This window comes from Ictidomys tridecemlineatus, chromosome 8 (assembly GCF_052094955.1).
Source record: "Ictidomys tridecemlineatus isolate mIctTri1 chromosome 8, mIctTri1.hap1, whole genome shotgun sequence".
In the NCBI taxonomy this organism is placed as follows: domain Eukaryota; kingdom Metazoa; phylum Chordata; class Mammalia; order Rodentia; family Sciuridae; genus Ictidomys; species Ictidomys tridecemlineatus.
This window is the reverse complement of record NC_135484.1, coordinates 113,601,669-113,615,225: the sequence shown is the minus strand read 5'-3', so window position 1 is coordinate 113,615,225 and position 13,557 is coordinate 113,601,669. Positions and strand designations below refer to the sequence as shown.

Sequence of the window (13,557 nt, the reverse complement as noted above, 5' to 3'; positions counted from 1 at the left end):
TCTGCTGCTTTTTCTCTGGTGGATTCATGTAACCTGGAGCCAAAGGTTCTCCTTTTCCTGGGTTTTTCTTGCTGATACTCATACATGTGGGGCAGGCCTTCTGGAGGGCAAGCAGGGGCCCAGCTGAAGAGCAGCAGGCATTCTCCCAGGTCGGCACACACTGGGCACCTGCTCTGTGAAAGGGACTATGAAAACTACAAAAATGAGTGACATGGTTCCTAAAGATGACACGTGCCTCCCACGTGCTAAGCACCGGGCCAGCGCTTTACATGGATTATTTCAGGTTTGAAATGGAGTATATAAAGGAGGTTGGAAAATGGACTGGAACCTCCGCGCTGGATGAAAGCCTGGAGATAGCTACTCAGCACCCTCCTGGTGCTCAGAGGAAAGCCCAGCCCTGGCCAGGAAGGCAGCCTCCGGGTCAGGGAAGTACGCAGCTCCTCCTGGCTTCCTGTTGGGTGTTTTCCACCAAGACTGGCTCTCCATTTAGGGTCCTCAGTTAGGCCTTCTGTTACAGGCTGTTGGTCTTTGGTGACCTTACCATTTATCGTCCACAAAGAAAAGGTTGGCATTGTTTCCCACCCAGAAGTCCTTTCTAGGATTCAGATGAGACTGTATCTTGGTTTCTGGTTAGACCCATAGAGGGATTCGGCTTAGCTACATGAAACAGAAACAAGCAGTGGTTTACACAAGATGGGAATCTACTTCTCTCACATAAACGTCTAGAAGCGGGCCACCCAGGGCTGTTACGCTGATGAAGTCCTGGCAAGCTGAGCTCTGTTCCTAGGAGAGATCAATGTTTCAAGGTGATCGCTAGCACTCCAGCTGTTTGTGTTGTTTTTTATTTTGCTTTTCTCCCCACAACTGAATATTGAAACCAGGGCCTCACACATGCCAGGCAAGCACTGTACCGCTGAGCTACATCCCCAGTCCTTTTTTAAAAAATTTATTTTGAGACAGAGTCTCACTAAGTCACCCAGTCTGACCTTGAGCTTGTGATCTTCCTGGCTTAGCATCACACAAGTAGGCTAAGGGATCCCAGACATGCACCAGCTCCACTTTCCAAGCCACAGAATGGATTAAAGAGGGGAAAAAATAGAAGAAGGAGCCAGGTGCAGTAGTGCGTGCCTGTAATACCAGTTACTGGGGAGGGGGAGGCAGGAGGAAAGCAAGTTTGAGTTCAGCCTGGCAACAGCCATACCCTGTATCAAAATTTTTTAAAAAAAGAAGAAGAAGGGCTGGAGGCAAAGTTCAGTGAAGAGCTGCTTGCTTAGCGTGCACAGGGCTCTGGGCTTAATCCCCAGCACTGCAGAAAACAACTTATAAAAATAAGTTGAAAATGGAGACAAACTTTTCCATAAGTACATGGAGGGAATTTAACTTTGAAATTCTAGTGACTGTTCACAATTAACTTTAGAATTTAACTTTTGTCATGAAAACACACTTCATATTATTTGTACTGAGGCCATTCATTGTACCTGAGGCTGAAAATAACCTGAACTAGGTTTTATTTTTAAAAATCTGCTTTTCATTTATGCAGAAAGTCAAGCATCTTCTAAAATATGTTTGATTCTGACTAAAAAATAGATGAAGACTTCCAAACTGATCCTGGCATACTCTGACCTGCAATTCATCCAATGTTTCTACAATCACAATCTCCAGAGTTCTTCTTAAATAGGCCCTCCCTCCGTTTTTATTCACCAGTGAAAGGATAGTGTCACAGATTCCTCAAGTAGTGACCTCATCTTCTAGAGGAGAGTCTCTTGTTGACAGCAATGGCTTGGGTTGGACTTCTGCATGTCAGTATGTCTATGTGAAGCCTGTGCACTTGAAGCAGAAACAGCCCCAGTAGCCCAATCCTTCAGTAGCCAAGTCCTCTCTTGGGACTTGGCAATACTCATCTCCTGGTAGAAGACAGTTTGGGAAGCTACTAGAGACACCAGAGTGGTGACTTTTAGATTCATGATGAAAAAGGTGAAATTTATACAGAATCAGAAAGCATGAATTACAATGCCCCAGGACCAGTATCTTGTGAGCCTGTGCCCATTTTGCCAGGGTAGTTGCAGCACACGTACAACTGTGTCAGATCAAAGCCATCCTCCCAAAAAGTGCATTCCCTGACTTTGGCAAAGGTTGAATTAGAATTCTTGCAAGTAAGGGAACCCCTGATCAGTTTGGTGCTGCAGGGGGTTTATGAGCTCTGGATTCTTGGGGTGAGGTGGGTGTGATAGTCCCTGCCTAAAGTGACAGCTGTGTGGGGAATCTTGAGCTAGTCCCTGGGGTACATAGCTTATAGCCACACTAGCTCATTTCACTGGTGACCACCCCACTGTACCAACCAGCTCAGGTGTCTAAGAGAAGAAAGCCCAGACCTGCTCTTGAAACGACTGGTCTCCAATTTTTTTTTTGACCCTTTGAAGTTATGTGTGTCTTTAAGTTGTTACAATGGTGAAGGCAGAGATGCCAAGTGTCTTTATTTTAAGTTGTGTGTGTCTTTATAGTTAATGTGGATTTCTTAGAGACAAATAGAGCTGGGTCCTATTCTCCAATTCAGTCTAACAATCTCCTGGGTTTTTCTTTTTTTCTTTCTTTCTTTCTTTCTTTTTTTTTTTTTTTTTTTGTTGTTTTGTTTTTGGTGAATTTAGACCATTTACAAATTATATGGTTGGATTTAGGTCTATCTTTTTATAACCAAAGTCCTAGGCCAGAGACCTGACTTGGGCCGTTCCAACAAAATAGGTTCAGCCATTTACCCCAAAAAGCAAACAGAAAAATTAATGGTGAAAAGCAGGAAAGAAAAACTTATATCAAAACAGCTGTATTAAGGGGCCAGAGTTGTGGCTCAGTGGTAGAGCACTTGCCTAGCATGTGTGAGGCGCTGTGTTCGATCCTCAGCACCACATATAAATAAATGAATAAAATAAAGATCCATCAACATCTAAAAAAAATTAAAAAGAAAAACAGCTGTATTAGGAAGACAAAGTGAGATCAAGCATCTCGCCCTTTGAGTCACTGATAAAAGTTTTAGATTTGTTTATTTATTTATTTAGAAATACTGGGGATTGAACGCAGCGGACTCTACCACCAAGCAACAACCTTTTATTTTATTTATTTTTAAATTTTGAGACAGGGTCTTGCTAAATTGCTGAGGCTGACCTTGAACTTGCAGTCCTCCTGTCTCAGCCTCGAAGTTTGCTGGGGTCACAGGGGTGTGACTGTGCCCAGCTGAGCTTTATGTTTAAACAGAGGAAGAACTGGGGGCAAGGGAAGAGGTGCACATAGTTAAGCAGTCTTGGTCAAACTGTAGTCTGGTTGATCATTCTCTTAGTTCTGGTTCTATGCAGTGGCTCTGGAGAAGTCCAGAGAAGTCATTATCACTTGAGGGAACAATTTTTACTCATTGCTTAGGATGTTTTATTTATTAAACCTGTGATCCTGGAAGGGGCCAATTCCCAGTTCTCATGAGATGACTGCTTCTATTTCAGAAGGCAGTCTTCTTGTGGGGTAATGTGCCTGCAAGTTCCCCTGTTCCTGCAGATTTAGGGCAATGACAGGAGACTCTAGACACCACTCCAGGGGTCTAAAATAGGGTGCTGTAAAAGCTGAGAGTCAAATGTACCTGTAAATTTTGCCTTAGTCTTAAAGGGAAGCAAAACAGATTAGGTGAAATTAGGGCTAATAAACCTCACATTACCAGTTTTTAGATGAATACTCCTTAAATGATGAATATGCCTATGTTTAGAGCAGAGCAGGGATCTGAAGACAGATACAAAATGAAGGCAAAGATGCCAAGTTCTATCCTGATTTTAGTTGCCCATTGGGCATCTGCAGGTGCAAGAGTCACTGCCAAATTGATTGCTTGCTCAGCGTGTGGGGGGAAAAATCAACACCCTGGTGTCAGAAGTAATCTGATTGAGCTGGATGTGGTGGTGCACACCTGTAATCTCAGTGGCTTGGGAGGCTGAAGCCGGAGGATTTCAAGTTCAAAGCCAGCCTCAGCAATTTAGCAAGGCCTAAGCAACTCAGTGACCCTGTCCCTAAATAAAATATGAAAAAGGGCTGAGGATGTAGCTCAGTGGTTAAGCGCCCCAGGGTTCAGTCCTCAGTACAAAAAAAAAAAAAAAATCTATGTTGCTTGCTGAGTGAGAATATAGGAGAATCTGACTTGGTTTTTTCCTACATAGTTGAATGAGTTCATCCTGTTTGGAGTTTACTGAGTTTTCTTTCTTTTCTCCCCTGCCCCCCTGCCCACCCTGGCGATTGATGCCAGGGTCTCATGCATGTAGGCAAGTGCTCTGCAGCTGAGCTATACCCCCAGCCTGCCGAAGTCTGGCTTGGCACAATTCAGGAGCCACTTGTCAAAAGAAACTAACTTTATTTTTAGAACTACAAACGCCAAACAAAACAGCTCCTCAGGGAAAAACCCTCAGAGCCCAACTGCCACCACCGGCTTCCACAAGCCTCTCACCCCCCCACACACTCCCAACCTCCCACAATCCTCCTGTTCTTGAGGCCGATTGGCTGGATCGCGTGGGTGGAGCCAAAGAAGTCCCCCAATGAGCAGCTCCGTGGAGGAGCCAATCAGCTAGATGTTGCTGGGGCCGCTGTGAGCCAATCATCAGCTGGCAGTCTGAAGGGCAGGGAAACAGCCCAATGAACATCACCGCAGAGGAGCCAATCAGCTAGATGTTGCTGGGGCCACTGTGAACCAATCATCAGCTGGCAGTCTGAAGCTTGCTGGCAGCTGGAAGTTTGCTGGGGCCCCTTTGGCTGTGGCTCTCAACACCAGCCCACACTGAGTTTCTTGAATCTGTAATTTTATGTCTTTTGCCAAATTTGAGAACATGTCTTTAGCTATTTTTTTCCTGCATCAGTTTCTTCTCCTTCCGCTGGGACTCTGATAATATGAATGTTAGGCCAGTTCTGAGACTATCCATTACTTTGTTAATTCCCTTTTCATGTCATTCTTCAGATTAAATATTTTCTCTTCATCTATCTTAAGTCATTGACTCTTCTGTCATCTCCATTCTGCTATTAAGCACATCCAATGAATTTTTATTTCAGATATTGTGGTTTCAGTTCTAAAATTCCCATGTGGTTTTTTTTTATAGTTTCTGTTTCTCTGCTGAGAAGGTCTCTCTAGCCTTTAAGTGTTTTTACTTTTACCACAGAGAACACAGTTATAATAGGTATTTTAAATCTATATCTGATAATTTCAACCTCTGGGTCAACTTGAGATTGCCCCAGATCATAAAAAATGGTTACACATTCCTAGGGCTTAGTTGAAGAATTTTGGATTGTATCCAGATTTTTTTTTTTTTTTTTTTTTGGTGGTGGTGGTGCTGAGGATTGAACTCAGGGCCTTGTGCATGTGAGACAAGCACTCTACCAACTGAGCTATATTCCCAGCCCCTGTATCCAGATATTTTGAACATTATGTTGTCAAAATCCTCCACAGCAGGCTGGGAGCATAGCTCAGTGGTAGAGCACCTGCCCAATATGCACCAGGCCTGTGGTTTGATCCCTAGCACCATTTAAAATATATATATATATTTTTTTTTTCTCTACGATACTGTCATTCTCCTTTTGTTTTTGGTTTTTGCACATGCTGGGGATTGAACCCAGAGCCTCAAGCATGCTATGCTATGACCCTAGCCCACTCTTGTTTTTGTAACTATTTTCTACTGAAATACAGTCAAACCTGTTCATTTACATACTGTCTACAAATGCTTTGGCACTACAACAGCAGAGTTGAATAGTTGTGACAGAACTTCATGGTCCACAGAGCCTAAGATATTTACTGCCTGGGTGGGGGTGTAGCTCAGTGGTAGAGCACTTACTTGCCTAGCACATACAGGCCCTGGGTTCCATCCCAACACACACCACAAACACACACACACACACACACACACACACACACACACCAAAAAAAAAAAAAAAAGGATGAGAATCATTTGCTTTATAACCTTGGATTATAGAACTCAAGGTTCATTTCGCACCGTATCTCCCCATCTTCTCCAACCCTGAACAAAGATGAATTGAATCAGGGAACTTTGTGATTTTTATAGTGCACAAATAGCCAACTCAGAATGACATAAATTAATATTAAATCAGCACATGACTGAATTTTATACTAGGCACTTGATACTGTATATTACTTTCAAAATAAACAACCTGAAGCCAACTCTTCAGGGAAAGGAAAACAGGCAGTAATTATTGATGCCTGATTCCCCCCTGCCTTCCTTCCCTCCCTCCCCTCCTCCTTAATAAAATCAGATTGGCAATAAACATTGGAACTGGATGCTGATCCTTGCAAGCTAAGAGATATAGATGCTTACATAGCCAGGACCCAGGCTAAAAAGAAATTAGTCAAGAAGACAATTACCTACAATATTAATTATAAGCACCTTCTCAATATGTATCTTAATTATCAAGATCTACAGATACCTCCAGAATATAATAATGATGACTTGTTATAACTATTTCCAAAATACAATAAACTTGATTAAAGGTATTAGAAATATCTTACAGTTATATACTTGAAACCTGTGTTTACATAAAATAGCACTGAATACACAAGCCATCCAAAGCAGATGGTCCCTTTTTTTCCTCCACTTTAAATTTGCTAGAACATTTCATAATCGAAAGACATCTTCCCCTGATTCCTTCAACATAGAGTGTGACGTCCTTGGAGGTGGGTGAAGAAATGGTAAGGATAAAGGAGTTAGAGAAAAGGCAGAATTAACTAGAATGTGGAGCCATCTGCCCCTTCACCCCATTCCCCAACCCCCCTTTCCCAGGGTGGATCATCCCAACCCGAATTGCACTGCCTCAATCACCCTGCTGTGTGCCCCAAGCGTAGGGTGCCCCAAGCTTGGAGTGCCGAGTTCTCACTCTTCCCACCCTCCTCCTAAGATACTAAGCACAGTGACATGTTGAAAAGCTGACCTGTGGTTGCAGGATTAGAGAGTACTGAGTACATGGGACTTTGCTTGAGAAGGGTGGCACACGCTTGTAATCCCTGTGGCTCTGGAGGCTGAGGCAGGAGGATCATGAGTTCAAAGCCAGCCTCAACAATGGCGAGGCACTGAGCAACTCAGGGAGACCCTGTCTCTAAATAAAATACAAAATAGGGCTGGGGATGTGGCTCAGTGGTCGAGTGCCCCTAAGTTCAACCCCCAGTACCAAAAAGAAAAAAAAAGAAGAAGAAGAAAGAACAAAAAAACAGCCCAACAACCTCTTTCTTCATTGTTCAGTCTCAAAATGTAACAAAAAATGTTCCATCTCACCTTGGACCTCACACAGGGGAATGACACTTCAAAGCGGATAGAAGAGTTATGGATCCACCTTTGCTCATAGGGAGAACTATTTGGTTTAGACTTTTCAAAGCCCCATCTTGCTTGGATATGGCTTGTAAAAGAGTCTAAAATTGCCTGAAGGGATTTCTATCTTTATAGCCTTCCCAATGAAAGAGGGAAAATATCTTATTTTTATGTGTCATGGACAAGAGAGCGTAGAGTGGGCACAGAGGACAGTGTTTATGCTTGCAGGAAGTAGCTTCTGCAGAAGAATTGACAGTCTATTCTTCACAAGAGTAGCCAACAGTAATTAGGGACTGTTACGGTTTGGATATGAGATGTTCCCCCAAAGTTCCTGTGTTCCTGCAGGGATATTAGGTGGTCAAATGATTGGGTTGTGAGAGCTGTAACCGAATCAGGACATCTGGGTTTGAATGGACTAACTGGGTGGTAATGGGTGCTAAATAATGGGTGGTAACTGTAGGCAGGTGGGGCAGGGCTGGAGGACGGGGGTTACTAGGGGCATATCCTGAAGGGGTGCAGTTTCCCTGTGGTTCCTTCCTCTTTTTCTCTCTGCTTCCTGACTGCCATGAATGGAGCAGAGTCCTCCACCATGCCTTCCGCCATGATATTCTGCCTCAACTGGGGTTAGGACATGGAGTTAGTCCACCATGGACTAAACCTCTGAAACTGTGGACCAAAATAAACTTTGCCTCCTCTAAGTTGTTCTTGTCAGTTATTTTGGTCGAACTGATGAAAACTAACACAGGTCCCTGTTCTGCACCAGGCATAGCCATCTGACAGAATTAACACACTGAACAAGTTAGGTGCTATCATTAGCATCACCTTTACCTTACAAATGAGGAATCTGAGACTTGGAACAGTCAAATAGCTTGCACAAAGTCTCTTAAAGTCTCTTATCTGGTAAATGACAAGAGCTAGGATTTGAACTTGTCGCTGCTCCAGAGTCTCCACAACTAACCATCGTGTTCAGCAACCATGGAGTTGAATGAGTTGGTCACATAAGCTGTGAAGTGAGCAGAATGCCAAGCTTTTACCCTGGAAATATCAAGAAAGGAGACTGGAAAGCTTTGTTACCATCATCATTTTGATTTATTACCTTGGGTTCCAGTCTGGTAAGATTCATGCTGCCTAGCTGGGCACAGTGGTGCACACCTGTAATCCCAGCAGCTTGGGAGGCTGAGGCAGGAAGACTGTGAGTTCAAGGCCAGCCTCAGCAACTTGGCAAGGCCCTAAGCAACTCAGATCAGGTGGAAGCTGAATCACCTTATGTTATGCTCGAATTCAGGACCCCCAAAAGACCACCAGAGACCCAAGATCAATATAAGCAGCAAAGAGGTGTTTATTGCGAGCTAGCTCAGTCCTCTGCACGCACACAGCAATTGGTGATGCTGAGAGACCTCGAGTCCAGGGTTTGCAGCAGTTTTATACACTCTTTGGGGAAGGCAGGGACCTCACATACATCATAGCATCTCTTAGCAAATCATCACACACCGCGGGAAAATCAAATAACAACTCTAAAACATAATTAGCACATTCACTGGTGGGAACAAGTTGGGTAGGGGTGATTGGTTACTACAAGAGGGGGATTCATTTGAACTGATTGGTTTAAGCCAAGAGGGGTGTTCGTGCTCAACTACATGGTTTCCCAACATGTTATCAACCACCATAAATTACTGGGAGGGTCTTCTGGCATCCCAGGTATTTCCCTGTCTCATGCTGATTGGTGGCTGCTAGGGGGTTGCTATGGATCCCCACCTAGCCTGACTGAGTCAGGGACACCTGGCACAGCAGATCTCTCCTGTTATTTGTAGATAAACAACTTAGCAGGGTAGGAATGTGCCTAGGAGTGCTCTGTGGGTCATGTCCCTTCCTTGGACAGGCTTTGCTCTCTGAGGTAGAGGCTGGTTTTTCACTTTTGCAATATAGCATCACTTCTGATGGAGTCACATGCCTACCTGCACTCACTGGGAGGAATAACAGACTACTTCATCTTGCAACATGAGGAGGACCAAGGTCACATCCTAAAATGTTGTAGGATGGGAGATCTTGTTTATGTTCATTCTATTCCTCCCCCTAACCTCTGTCTCTTGGAATTGAACCCAGGAGTGCTTAACCACTGATCCACATCCCCAGCCCTTTTTATTTTTTATTTAGAGACAGGGTCTCCATAAATTGCTTAGGGAGGCTGGCCTTGAATTTGAAATCCTTCTGCCTCAGCCTCCCAAGTCGCTGGGACTATAGGCATGGGCCACCATGCCCAAATTGTTGTAATCTCGTGTAAAAGTGTAACTAGCCACAGTTCCTTTCCATATTTTCTCCTCCTTTCCCCTTTCCTTTTGCCCTGTACTTCCTCCTGCCGCAGTCTGGCTGGGCACAAATCATGAGCCACTGAAGCAGGAACAAACTTTATTTCTGAACTCCACCAGCACGCTCCACACACGCTCCCCAGGAATTCTCCCGAATGCCACACGGCTCATCCAGGAACCAGCAGCCGGGAAATTCCCTCCCTCCGGCACTTCCCCATCCAATGGAAACTCTCCGGGAATCCCCGCTAGAGCTCAACTGGAACTCATCGGGAACTCCACGAGAACTCGCTGGCGTCACCTCTCAACCACTACTTCTGGCAAAAATGCCATGTGTCATCCCGACTCGGCTGTGGCCCTCAACATCTCCCCACTTCTGTTTAATTAAACAACAAGCAATGTGGCTTAGGGACCATGCCTGTTAGGTTGTCCAATACTACACGTGGTCCTTACCCGTCATCGGATGAGCTGACCTCTAGGCCTCAGCCTCCTGTCTTAGGTTGGTACCACTGCAATTGGATCATACCCGTCACTGACTACTGGTCCAGCATACAGCCATACTTGTGGATAGGCCTTTGCACCAGTGGGGGAGTGAGGTTCTTTGCCTCACCTCTGTTGGCTCCCAAATTTGGCCTTTGCACCAGTGGGGGAGTGAGGTTCTTTGCCTCACCTCTGTTGGCTCCCAAATTTGGCCTTTGCACCAGTGGGGGGGTGAGGTTCTTTGCCTCACCTTTGTTGGCCCCCAAATTTTAGACCATCACTCTCAGAAGGGAGGAGGATACAGAAATGCCATGACACCAAGCCAATTGACTGACAGCTCCTTTGGAAAAATTGTATCACCGGTGATACCATCAGCAAAGATACGCCAGCACTACCACAATTTGCTGCACCAACAGATAGTTCACAATGCATACAAGTGATACATAGTCCAGGCAAGTTCTGCAAGCAGTTCAAAGCAGAGGAATCCATCAATATGTCCATTTCCTCCCAAAGTAAATCAACTCCTTGACTGAGCATTACTTGTTGTGTTATTATTCATTGATACATCAGTTTATACAGTTTGTTGTGATAACTATTGAAGAAGCTATAGTTTGGTTTTATCTTTGTCTTCACCGGCACTGGGATGAAGATAGGAATTCTGGCAATGATGCTAAAAAAAAAAATTATGTAACGTTCCAACAGGTACTAAGAAAACAATTTTCTGAACAATTTACATTATCCTGAACAGAATTATTAAATATAATGAAAAGGAAAGGTGAAAGTAAATAAACAGATCTGTCAACCTCCTTATTTGTTCACATATTGAAACAATCCTCAACAAATGTTTACCCAATTTAAATTAAACCATTAAAATCACGTGAATAAAAAAAATTCAGATTCATTTTTTCATGAGCGCTCCTCATATATGATATATGGACATACGCACATACAGACATACAACACAAAACACAAGTGTGCACACATAACATACAACACATAAGACAATAGTAAAGGCCTTGTAGCTTTACACAGGTGAAATCTCCGTTGCAATGTTTAAAAACTCCACAGTCAAAAAATAAAACTGATCAGAAAAACATTAACCTAGGTCTGAATGAGCTCAAAAAATAAAATAGAACTTCATGATGTGGGAAAGGGCAATAATAAAATAGATATTGAAAAAAGCACCCTGGTTAATCACTGTCGCAGATGTAAGAATAGCCAAGCTGGAGCTCTGGATATCAGCTGTTACAGATTTGAGTCAAATCATCTTCTTTTTGGTCTGTAGAAATCGCTTTGGTTAGTCTCTCTGGAATCCAAATCGGCTGTTGTTCTCCCTGTGGAAACACACAAACAGAACCCGACTCCAGATAATCACTGGGTCAGGACCTTAGTTAAACTCTCTGGAATCCAAATCAGCTGCTGTTCTCCCTGTGGAAACACACAAACAGAATCCCAACTCCAGACAATCACTGGGTAAGAACCTTTCCATTGTCCTGTTAGAATATCCTTCCAAAGTACCTTAGGCTTATGTACATTTGAATACATATGCCTTTCCACAGCACTAAGCCCTGATGAATCCACATTTTAAAAGTTTAGAGTAAAAAGGATTATTTTAAGTTTATCTTTGGGGGATATATACCCCTTTCCAATTCCCTCTTTTTGCTTTAGTAAGTACATTTTAATAGTTTGATGAGCTCTTTCAACTATACCTTGTCCCTGAGGATTGTATGGAATTCCTGTTATATGAGCAAAATTGTTTAAAAGAGATAGAAGTAAAACTAGGACCATTATCTTTTTTAACTGTTTTGGAATGCCCACAGTGGCAAAATTTTGTAAGCAATGAGCTATAATATCTTTAGTTTTTTCTCCGGCATGAAGGGAGCCCATCAAAAATCCAGAAGAAGTATCAACTGTAACATGTAAATATTTTAATTTTCCAAATTCTGGCAAGTGTGTGATGCCCATCTGCCAAATATGGTTAGGTATCAATCCTCTAGGATTGACTCCAAGATTAACTTGTGGTAAAAAGGTCACACAATTTTGACATTGCTTTATTATTTGTCTAGCTTGTTCCTTAGTTATTTTAAAACGCTTTTGTAAAGTATTAGCATTGACATGGAACCTTTTTTTTTTTGATTTTCCAACATTTATTTTCTAGTTCTCGGGGGACACAACATCTTTGTTGGTATGTGGTGCTGAGGATCGAACCCGGGCCGCACGCAAGCCAGGCAAGCGCGCTACCGCTTGAGCCACATCCCCAGCCCGACCGACATGGAACCTTTTATGAAAATTTGTTACTTCTTCTAGTGTAGAGAAAATATGTATGTCATGTATAGTTTTATCTGCTAAATCGTTGCCCAAACTAAGGGCTCCATGCTATCCTGTATGTGCTCTGATATGTCCTATAAAGAATGGATCTTTTCTGTCCCAGATTAGACTTTGTATAGTGGAAAACAAAGAGAAAACAGTAGAGGAAGGGGAAATCCTACCAGCATCTTCAAGGGATACTATAGCATTAACTATATACTGACTATAAGAAAATAAATTAAATACAGAATCTTTAAACATCACAAAAGCTTGTAATACTTCATTAAGCTCTATCTTTTGAGCTGATTGTTTGGGTACTAAAAATGTAAAAGTTTGATTGGGGTAACTACTGCTGCTGTACCATTATTTGACCCATCAGTGAATACATTTGGAGCATTCATGATAGGTGTTTTTCCTTATCATTTTTGGAAAAACTACAGGATGCGAAGACCAAAAAGACAATAAAGGATTAGATGGTAAGTGATTACCAAATGAAACATTAGATTTACACATGATTATTGCCCAAATATTTAACTCATTAACTAACTCATCAATTTATCCATAGTATATGGAGTAATAATTTTATTGGGAGAAATTCCAAACACTCCCTTTGCTGCTTTTATTCCTTTGAGTATTAATTGTCCTACAGCCTCAGGATACCTACGAAGAATAGTGTTAGGAGAATAAGATAAATGTATCCACAATAATGGACCTTCTTGCCAAAATACTCCTGTAGGAATATTTTTTGTTGGTATTACAATAAATAATAAAGGCAAACTTATATCAATTCTATCCAAATGCATATTTTCCATATATGTTTCAATGATTTTTAATGCCTTTCTTGCTTCAGGCGTTAATATGCGGGGTGAATTTGGATCTGATGGACCTTTTAGGATATCAAATAAAGGTCCCAACTCTCCTGTTGGTATGCCTAGATAATGCCTTATCCAATTTATGTATCCTAATAACCTTTGAAAGTCATTAAGTGATTTGAGTTGATCTACTCGTATTTGAATTTTTGGTGGACGGACCATGGTTGAGGATAATAGAACTCCTAAATAATTAATTGGAAAATTTAATTGTACTTTATCTATTGCTATCTCTAGATTATAATTTTTTAATAAATTTGTAAGTGTGGCATAACA

General features: G+C 42.4%; 1 long non-coding RNA gene across 1 annotated transcript; it reads left to right on the top strand.

The window, feature by feature from the left end:
- Positions 1–5,325: 5,325 nt before the first annotated feature.
- On the top strand, positions 5,326–13,557 carry LOC144366227 (uncharacterized). The gene is made up of 2 exons (XR_013425205.1): positions 5,326–11,578; positions 12,264–13,557. It is a non-coding gene; the product is annotated as an uncharacterized LOC144366227 (long non-coding RNA).